The sequence below is a fragment of the Lepidothrix coronata genome, unplaced genomic scaffold (genome assembly GCF_001604755.1).
Source record: "Lepidothrix coronata isolate B3197 unplaced genomic scaffold, Lepidothrix_coronata-1.0 Scaffold111, whole genome shotgun sequence".
In the NCBI taxonomy this organism is placed as follows: Eukaryota; Metazoa; Chordata; class Aves; order Passeriformes; family Pipridae; genus Lepidothrix; species Lepidothrix coronata.
In genome coordinates, this window is record NW_016690291.1 from 5,149 (window position 1) to 16,328 (window position 11,180).

At 42.0% G+C, this 11,180-nt stretch overlaps 1 long non-coding RNA gene across 1 annotated transcript; it reads left to right on the plus strand.

The window, feature by feature from the left end:
* Positions 1 to 1,276: 1,276 nt before the first annotated feature.
* LOC108502046 lies at positions 1,277 to 2,309 on the plus strand. Its single transcript, XR_001876333.1, has 3 exons — positions 1,277 to 1,385; positions 1,482 to 1,570; positions 2,228 to 2,309. It is a non-coding gene; the product is annotated as an uncharacterized LOC108502046 (long non-coding RNA).
* The last annotated feature ends 8,871 nt before the right edge of the window (positions 2,310 to 11,180 follow it).

Below are 11,180 nucleotides of genomic sequence, written 5' to 3' on the forward strand. Positions count from 1 at the left end.
AGCCTATCCCCAGCCCTTCTCTCCTATTCCACATGCACATGAAGGAGGAAATAAAAGGGAAACAGCAATGTTATAAACCAACACTTAATATTTTTACCCTGGTGATCGAATTCTTCAGGGAAACATGTATCTAAATATAGTCATAGCCTGTAGTCAACCAATATTTTTACAGCTCTTAATTAAGGATACCTCAGATATATATTTTTACCATTCAGGCCATAGCTTTGCAAACATTACACCTGTTAAAATAAGGGAGGGCTGAGTTGTTCACATAGCATATACACCTTGATAATGTCTGGTCAGTTATGATGGAGTAAAACTCCTCCCTTAGCTTCCCTATCTGTGAATAGGGTATGGGAACATGCAGATAATAGCTATGTAGAATTTTTCTCACTCACAAAGATAAAAACAAGAACTATGCAGTCTTACTATTACAATTTCAGCATCTTATATTCTCATAGCAGCAGAAGCCTAAGAGTGTTAAAAATATGATAGTGCTCTTATTTCAAATGAGAGTTTTTTCTGATTAAAATTTTTATCAGGTGAATGGAAAATTAAATGTCTATAGGATAGGACATTACATAAGGTTTGTACTTTTTTTTCTGGCTTACTCTTAATAGAAGCTGTATTGAACTGCTTTTTCAAGATTTTTTGTTAGAAGCTGTGCTAGGAAGACACTTCCCCATACACTGAGTTGATACTTGATTTCACAAATGAGGTCAGTACCATCTTGATCAAACAGAGCCACTCCTCCAACAAGAAAAGCATCCTGTAGTGAATCAGGACATATGGAACAGACCCAATTCTATTGAAACTAAAATAAGCATGGAAAGGTCTCAAAAGAGATAATTTAAATGCCTCTCAGGGCTCTCACCACATATCACATGCCTGAGTTTTAAAAGGTTAGACTGGAAAAGTCTACTATTTTACCTACCTTGCAAAAAGAAAAAAAAACCCAAAACCAAACACCTCTGTAACATTCTTAATTAAAAGATAAGGAAATGTTCCTCCTAAATACTCACACCTTGCACTTATCTATGACATTTCTGCTAAGGATCTGAAAAAAGGAGATGAGGACTGTTATCTACACTGGTTCAGCCTATGCCAGATGAGGAACGTAACCCAGTTGTCCGCTGTAAAGCCTCTAACCAGCCCGAGGCATCCAGCCTGGCGTGCCGGGACGGGCTGCTCCGGCACTCCCAGCTCCTGCGGCAGCATAGCCTCTGCCTGTGCGTGCTGTCTGCCCTCCTGGCTATTTTCATGATTGCAGGGAAATGCTAGATACAAAAAATTCTTCCATCACCCTTTATTTTCCATCACTCTTCCGTGTAAAGAATACAGCTATGGGAATCTGGATTTCATGGTCAGCTTAGAAAATATCGGCAGTGAGTATTTAAAGACTTGGACGTGTCTGTCCCTTCATGTTGATTCTGTGGCACTGCTTTGCAGCATGACTGATTAACCTTGTGATATAAATACAGGTTCTCACAAGCAAATACTTAGTGGAGTGCGAATGACAAAATCTCAAGTGCCAAATATAACCCGTGCATCACCACGGAGCTGGGAACAGGTAGGCAATTTTTCTGACAAACTATCTAAGATTTGCACTTTCCCAGTCAGCCTTCCTTCTGTTTTCTACTTCAGCTTCAGTAGACTCATCTTCTAATTTTTCCCTGATGATGCCCTTCACAGCACTTGTGCCTTCCCTGGGCTGGCAGCCATCCCTTTATAGAGCTCTCTGTGCTCATTCACAAAAGTCAACTGGGTAGAGAGGCCCCATGTCTTCTTTTAGGGCACAATCTTATTCTAATGTTTTTGGTGAGGCTCGTGCTTTAATCCAGAATGAGACACCATTGCTTTATAGTTTTTTTATTTTAGTTATCCTTCATTGTCCTATTGAAAGGGAAAAACAGGCCCCAAGACCTTCCATTGGTCTTGACGATGTCTCTAATATGAGGTCATTTATTGCCTCCTACCAGGTGATTCTCTCCTTTTATAGACAGGGTATTTTGATATTTCATTCTGCTCAAGGGAAGAAGACTAAACAAATAATATTACTGCATTTGGTCTACTTCCTTTTTCTTACAAGACAGTTGATTTTCTCCAAACTGAATAGAATCATTTTCAGTGCAGGTTGAAATGAATAGTGAATGTTAGCTTCTTTTTTTTGTATCGCTCTGAGATTATTTTCTCCCATGACTTCTCACTTACTTTTCTGCTTTTGAAGTGCTCCATACAGGAGAACCATAACACAGTGCAGCACAAGAGTAAAAAAACAGCATCATGTTTTTCCCCAAGGATGTCAAGGCTGTGCCATAATAAAACAGGCTGCTAGGCTACAGGGCTGACCTTCTGTGCTGGTTGCACCATCAACAACTTGGAGATGTTTTCAGGCAAAAGAGATCTGCTTCCTGAAACATTAAGCCTGACCTGCACCTCAGCAGCTATAACTTTGGTGTCTGTGGCTGCAGCGGGAAGGATATAACAGAGGAACTGCAGCCAGAGGAAAAGCTGCGAGTGTCGCACATTGTACCAGAGATCATGGCAAGTCATTAGCAACAGGCCCTGCAACAGCAGAGAAAAAACTTTTTAAAATGTTGTATAAATGTGTCTATTTTATGTGGAAGAACAATAGAAATCTAGACAGGGGATCAAAATATGTTTGATCATATGCAGAAAAATAAAAGTAACTTCCAAGAGGATTAGTGTTTCTATACAGAGTCATTGAAATCAATATCCTCAAAGCTCTTCACCATCTCTGAAGTCCAAGTCTTCAAATTGGTTTGACACACTTTGTCAGAGAGCAAAAAAACCCAGCAAACTAAAGAAACCCCAAACCGCTGAGCCCACTATTCTGAGTAGTTTGTCAGCACTTCACACAAGCACTACTGAAAAGAGGTTCAGCAGTCTTGAGCTTTGCAGTCTTTTTAAAATAAATGTTTTTACTGCACTTGAAATAAAAAGGAGTTGGTATATGAAAATCAAAGTACTACACGCCTCAAAAGATAACAGAAGTTTATTACACTATAAAGGCTTTCAGCATATGTGAATGCTTATTTTATCTGAACACATTAGCATAGTTATTAGTCATTCTAAATGATTAAATTTCCCTCTCATCCACCTAATCTGCATTATAAATGAACATACTAAAGAGCAATGCACTTTGTTGATAAAGCACTGACTTGGCAGTCAGGAGACAGGGTTTGTTTCTGGGCCTGACCTACAACCCAAGTTGTCCCAGGCTGGTCACTTTGCCTTGAAATGCCTCAGCATCTCAGACTGACCAGTAGTATTGACCTATCTGAACAAACACATCAATATCCAATCAATATCAATATCAATATCCAATCAATATCCATCAATATCCAATCAATATTTTTAACTGTTTCACAGTGTTTCAGTATTTATTGTTATAGGAAATCCTGTTAATGATGTTTTACGAAAAAGGGGAAACTATCAGACTGTGGATATTGATGTGGTTTGGTATGCATGGACTGACAGTAAATCACTGCATCTTAAAAACTGCTACTGTCAAACTTGCACTAACACACCTTTTTTATTATTATTTCTAGGTGAAAAGGGCAGAGATCCCCTTTATAGTAGTGGTAGCTTCTGTGACTTAGGGCATGGTCGCCAACCAGCTGGCTATCCATTTCTCTTCAGCAGCAACTGCTAGGAAGGAACTAACTTATAGTATGTTTGAATGGAAACCAAATAAAAATTAGTTTTGAACTGTTCAAAGTTTATTTGGTTATACTCTTGAACAAAGACCATGTTCTGCTCCTCATTCTTCTCCTTCCTACCTTTTATGCACTGTGGCCTGCTGCTTTGGCAATCTGTGGGGGCCTTGATGTGTGTGGCTGCACAAAGGTGATTGTCCTTCTCCCAGAAGTGATGGCGTGGTCTCTAGATCTGCCTGTACTCCTCAAGAAATCCATAAGACTTGGCTGTGAACTGAATGTGAAGGAAGAAAGAGTAGTCAAGTGCCCCTCGGCTCCTTGTGTGGAGGGGCTGATGCTGGGAGCTCTGCATGCCCTTCCCAAGAGAGCAATAACTCTGCCTGCTCATCACATGTCCCCATTAGGGTAAGCCTTCACTTTTATTTTGGTTTTGCTGAGCCTCAGAAACTTGATTCTTGGTCTCTTTTGCATGTTATTTACCACTCAGGATCATGTGACTCATTTTTCTTACAGCTGAACCAAATCTGTGTTAGTACGTTCAATAGCAAATGAAGTCCTTTCTGGCCTTGATATGAAGGGTTGAAAAAGAACTGTGGTAGTTTGCTTAGCAGGGTGGGGCTGGTACCATTAAATAGTTGAATTCTCCTGCGGGTCAACAGCACAGAGAATGAAAAAAATCTCACTGGATGATTGTGTAAGGATCACCTCTGATTTAGTCATATTTCCATGAAGCCTTGCTCCAGTGAAGTAATGCTCCAGGACTTCTTCAGGCATTGAACAGAGATTTGTGTTTTACTGAGATAAAGCAGGATGTCATCTGTGAAAAGAGCAATTTATGTCCTTTGTCATGAATTGTGATGCCTCAAATCTCTGGAGACTTTCTGATAGCTATTGCTAGCGGTTCAGTGGACAGAGCAATCAGAGGAGGTGACAAAGGACACACTTGCCTTCTGCCTCTCTAAGGAAAAAGTCATTCAAATAAAGGAGTCTCCGAGAGTCATTCAAACAAATGAATGCACACCCTCTGGCTTTCTTCGGGCTTAATGAACCCTATTCACCAGAAGCATAGCCTTGTTGTCAAGCCTCTGACTTCCAAGGCAGAAGGAGAATGCCAAAGGAAAGTCCGTCAGATTTGTTTTTTCTGAAGGAGTGGAGAGACAATTTTCTGCCCTTGCCTGGGACTGTGGGAGCTGCACAATTCTGGGTGTGCAGCAACCTACTTGCTCTGCTGTCTCAGGCTTTGCTTTTATTCCTGGGATTCTGCTCTGATTTCAAACAAACATTTGCTTCTCTGCTGAAAAATGGGTTTCACATTGTCCTGAGGCAATCAAGAAGAGCCTTTTTGCTTCTTCCTGTGCCTTGTATATGAGGGCAGCAATTTTGTGCAGGAAATGATTTCAAGAGCTGGCAAGTTCCAGAAGTGTCTCAATTGTTATGTGCGTATAAAGCCATATCACACAACTGTGTTTAGTTTTGCTTGGTTGGTTGGTTGGTTTTTTTTAAGTTTACATTGCCCTCCCTAGGATAAAAGACAGGGAAGCAAAGCAGCTACTCAGCTTCAGGCACTAAGTTGCCTGCAGTGCCCTTGATATCCAGCCCCCTTGCCCATATGTGCAGTCATGTGCTCGTATAACTCTCCCTAACTGTGGGAAATAAAAAGGAAAATGTTAAATTTTGTAATATTTATCACAATCATTTTTCAAGAGCAAGAGAGAAACTACCAGTCTATTGATAAATGTGGCCTTTAAATAGTCAACTAGGATTATCCATTTATGTGAATAATAAAAATCTCTTAGGCAGATAGAGAAAGTAGGATAAAACTTTATAATGGAGTATATATTCTCTAGCATAGATGATGACTAAAGGCCTTGGAGTTTGAAGAAATGACAATTCATCAATGTTTTTTCTTTTTTTTTTTAAGCTCTCCATTTTGGGAATTTCATGGAAGTAATTGAGTTTTCTACTGTTGAACCAAGACTCTGATATATCCATGACTTAAAAGAAAGAGATTATTAAATATCTCACCATTTAATATCTAGATAATTTTGTCCTATAAAATCCTGTGCAGCGAGTAATTTAAATTGGTACCCTATTTATGGCAGACAAAACTGCTCACAACCATCTGCTTCGTGGTTTTAATAGATGAAGTGTTAACTGCATGTTGCATAAAATTCATTGCGACTAGGTTAATTAAATGGCTGTGCTTCACTTCCTGCACTCTGGTAATAAGATGACAACCTCATCTGCATTTATTAACCCTTGCCACTTTCAGTACTGTTATCACCCATTCAATCACCTTTGGTCAACAATAACGAAATAAATCACAATAACAGGAGACATAAGCATATTGGCTAACAAAATAGATATTGATTAGCATCTTCTAAACCAAATATGTCAATCTAGTTTGATGTTATTTTTGCAAAGGTCATCAAGATCTGCTGGACTATTAGTAACGTGAGTAAATGATGATGCAGTAGGTTATTGGAAAACACCCCAAATCTAATCTTTGGTGCTAAACAGCCTAAATGATGGCTTCACCATGGGAAGCTAGAGAGACCTTTGAAGTCTTCAGCTTTCTCTTCTAGCAAGCAGACCTCAGATACCCTTCTGTAGAAAAGGCCCTTACAGAGGGCTGAAAGCCAAACCTCTGAGTGTCTCTCTAGTCAGAGGCATTTCTGTCCTTTCCAAAGAGGGAGCATGGGGTAAAATTGCTGCATCCATGCCTGGGCAATTCGGCATTGGGTCAAGCCTTAGTGATAGCAGATACAAAGACACTTCTTAGCTATGGCCATGGCAATGCAAACTAATTGCAGGTGGGACTGGGCTGGCTCATGATAAGGAAGGACCTGACAGAAGCATCTCCACATGCCAGTTCCTGGATGCAGTCTCTTCTCCACCATTTACACTCTTCAGATATTTAGAAAAGTTGATTTTAGGCAAGTACACACAAAGCACTCTTGGTGGTTCTACTGAGATTTGCCATGAGGGATCAATGCTGTGCATCAAAGCCATAGTTATTCATCCCCCTCTTGCCCTTCAGATATAGTCATTGAAGACCTTTTGAATTACTTCCAGTAGTTCCCACTGATCCCATAGTTGTACACGGCTGTAGGTTTTCCTCTCTGGCTTGTCACCTGGCTACTGCTTCTGGAAACAACTCCTCTGTCATGCTCAGCCCCCTGGGTCTAAGCAGGCTCCAGACACTGTCTTTGGGGGTGTTTTTATGTGATCTAGTGAGGGAAGTCATGTGGCCATCTCCGTCTATGCGTCAAAGTGTGGGATGTGATCCAGCTCTGGTTCAGAAGTTCAGCTGTGCTGAACTGGTTCAACCTGCCCTGCGTGTTATTGTGCCAGCATTGGGCTTTGCCTTCCAGCAGTGTAGATATGATTTGTTTTATAAACACAACAGGGAAGTTTTCATTTATACTGAGGGTTGTAGTTAGAAATACGTTCATAGAATAAATCTGAATTTTTAACTGTATACAAAAGAAAAAAATATCTTTCTCAACTTACTCCACTAGTAAAGAGGCTGCCAAATTTCTCCCCTTTTGCCCCCACACCCAGCTCCCAAACTTTGTCCCTGCCCCAGCCATGAAGCAAAACAGCAGAATCAAAACAACTTGCCCTGTACAGTGTCACCTGTGCTGGGGACCAGAAGACCAGCAGATCAACTGATTCTTTTCCCAGATGCTGTACATCTGAGCCTGATGTCAGCAGGCAGTGCAACTGGATTTACCAAAAAGCCCCTGCCCAGACTGGAGTGCATTTGGTTCCCAGAGCAGACTGGAAGAGGAGCTATGGCAAAGCACCAGCAAGCAGAGGGCAGGATGGATGGCATACCTGGAATTTAATGAAACTGTTACTGCAGCCATGAGCTACCTGTGACTAGGAAAGGAGACAACATAGTTAATCACTGGATACTATCTCTGAATTTTCAGACTTCCAAACATTTTTTTGCCTGATTATTCTTATCATTGAATAAATTACTCAAAACTAGTAACTTTTCAGTCTTTTCCTTTCAGTATTCATTTAAAACCCAATTTTTACCAAATTACCTTTATAAACCTGAAGTTCCCTGAAAGTATTTATCAAAATAAATGTTGTTTGAATTCTGCTTAAAGAAACTTTTATCTTGTACAAGGAAGTAACATTTCAGGCAAGTATTATTCATGTGCTTTAAAGAACTCAGTATAAAACTCCTGTAGTTCCCAGAAGCACTTTTCTCTCATGGTCTCCCTATACAGTCGCTCTACACAGCACTCAAAATGTTGGGCAAGTGCATCATGTTCTCATGCAAAATGGGTAAGTTAGACAGATGGTGTCATGCTAACCCAGATTTCACCTTCAAGGTGGAAATTCAGTTCTCGGTGGAAGGCCCACACATGAGCTGAAGCTTTTGTAAGCCCTGTTCCAATAGCATATGTAAGAAAGGGCCTCTGTGGGGTTTGTGTGATTCTTCTGCATGAGAGGTGGACAGTGTTCACTGTGATTGTTTCCTCACACAGCTGCGAAGCACAGACAGAATGTCCCGTTTGACTCCTCTGTGGGTGCACTTTGTTGATTTCAGCAGATAATGCAACCTTTCCCAGTTAAACATTAACATCTTTGCACATTTTCAAAACAAAGTATTGAAATATTTTCCATCCCAGAGGCAAGCAGTTGGTTCACTGGGGCACAGCCTCACATCTTCACCAGGGTGTGGACAAGGGGCTTCTTTTGACAGTTTCACGCACCACAACAGTCAAATTATAATACCTCATTATTATTTTCTTTTTCTTCTCAGACCAGACACAATATTCTAGATGATCTGTGTTTTGCATCTCCCAACACTGCTGGCAAGTTCAGTACAGCAGGATGAAAGTTTTTCATGGAAGGCAGGTAGGAAATGAGATGCTTGATCTGAAACCAGAACCTGGACCTTGAGTGTTCCTGCTCTATAAACTACAGACATGGGGTGTGAACTGACCCAGGAGCACATGGAAGCTGTGTGTACCCTGGTAATGTCTTGTTCCTATAATTTCATGTCCTGGAGACAATGGGGCATTTACCAAACTCTCCCCTTTGTGGCTTCATGTCCTTAGGAGGGTACCCAGGGCAGGGAGATCAGATCACAGCCAGCCCCTCTGGTTGAGTGAGTAGAAGGCAGCTTCCCCCTTTGCTATGCTGCACATCTGCCAGAGACAAAAAACTGAGTGAACCAAGCAGTCTTAATTCAGATAGAATGGAGTAACTAAGGATTTTTATCTCTGGAGCACAAACAGTGGGTGATCAGTGCATTCATCAAAACCTCAGTAGACTGGTTGAAGTCCCTGGTCTGCACCAGGCTAGCAGAAAATATACTTAGACAAAATTCCCCTTAAGTCTCCATCTGTCCATAAGCTCTGGGTAAATTATAACACCGGGGTGTCATGAACCTGAAGGTAAAACAGATGGAAATAAAATGAAAATGAGAGACATGTGAACCTGTTAAAATGCGAGATGTGGAGAGACCACCCAGGCAGTCCCCTCTTCCCTGCATTACCCAGCCAGCCAGCCCCAGTGCTTGCCTTCTGCAGCAATGCAGCAGCACTCAGTTTTATGAAGCCCTTCAGGTATGGAGGGTAAAATCTCAGGCAATGTAAACACAGAGGTTCTGGTGAAAGATCAGTGTGAGTACTGTGAGAGATCGGTGTGCCACGGCAGAAGCAAGTTGTGGCCAGAACATTGACCTAGACCTCATCTCTATGACACTTTCTATTTAAAGAAAACAGAGCAGCTTTATGCACCACGCTCCCCCACTTGTCCACTGTGCTTGTAGGTGGATTGTTCCTGCTTGCTTTTTAGGTCATCTGGTTGCTCTCGAAGCTACAACTAACTCTGCCCAGCTCTCCTGTGCCACCTCAGAATCTTATTGGTGATGGGGTGGCAGCTCCCTGCTGTCAGCAGCCTCCTCTCCCACCAGCCTGCTCAGTTGTTTGAAAGACAACCTGATCTTCTATTTATACTTAACACAAGGAAAAGTGTTTAGTACCTGTGTGAAGCAAAAAATAACCTAGCCTTAACTCTGGAATGGCCATGGCTTCTTCAGAAGGCAAATGACATAAGAGCCCTTCACATAGCAGGAGACAGGTAATTTGGCAGCTGAGGCTCTGTGACAACAATTAAGTGCTGGCAAGTGATGGTATATAAAAACCTCACCATTGACAACTAAAATAAAATAAGCTAGAGCAATTACTGTCACTGCTGTTTGTTTTTGTCTGTTCTTCCTGTGGAAAACAAATCTTTAACTCTTCCATCACCACCAAAAATAGAAACCTAGGGAAATGCCATTCACACCTACCACATGTGGTGCTGCTTTCCCTGTCCTCTTACAGCTGAGACGCTGATGGGTTTAGAGCTCCCTGGGGATAATTTCATAACTGCATATGGGCATGGTTAATATGATGCTTAATGTGTCGATATACTGGATTTAATAGAAAATTTTCTGGATTAAAAAGCAACAAACAAAAGGTATTAAGTGGTATTTTGGAAGACAGTGATGTAGTGATAGGACATAGAAGTGATGGCTTTTAACTGAAAGAGGACAGGCAGACAGGTCTAGATTAAATATTACGATTAAATTCTTTACTGTGAGGGTGGTCAGACACTGGAACAGGTTGCCCACAGAGTTGTGGATGGCCCATCCCTGAAAGTGTTCAAGGCCAGGCTGGATGGGGCTTTGAGCAACCTGGTCTAGTGAAAGGTGTCCCTGCCCATGGCAGGAGGGTTATAACTAGATGATAATTAACCTTGAAACCCAAACCATTCTATGATGCTTCTGTGATTCTAAGACAATCAGGCTAACACTGCCACAGCCCCTGTTCCCTGTACAGGCAGCCTACAGTCCTACCCAGAGGGTGGGATACCCACAGGTGGGAGCAGTGTGTGCTGTGTCATGCTCAAGTTTCCTTTTGCTGTACCTCATAGGGCAGCCTCTGAGTGCAGACCAGTGTTCAGCAACATCTGGGTACCAGAGGAGTTCTGTCACCAGCCTGAAACACAGCACAGGGCCAGCCTGTGCCTGCCAAGTCACATCCAGGCAGAGACACAACCAAGGGTTCAGAGAACCTGCTTCTGCAGAGACCTGTCAAGTCGAGCAAGGCACCTGCTGCTGTAGAAGCCATTTATCTGTGAACACCCGTGGCCAGAGCTGACCCAGTGCTGCCTTTTTGCAGAAGGTGGCTGCTCTGCCATGGGGTACTAAAGCTGCATTGACCCACACGGGCGTTACAGACTTCCAGTCAAGGGCCAGCATCAGATCTGAGCCCTCATTCTGAAGTGGCTCTTAACAACGAGAAAGATGTATGGGCAGTCCTTGAAGGGACAAAGATGCTTCCAAGGAAATTCCCTAAAAATCTACCAGAGCAAAGAAATAAAGCCACAGCAGGGGAAGCAGAAGGAAAAGAGAAATTCGAGTCGAAGCAGCTATTTCCATGGCACAGTCAAGAAACAACCCACAGTGAAAACAATGAAGCTTTGACT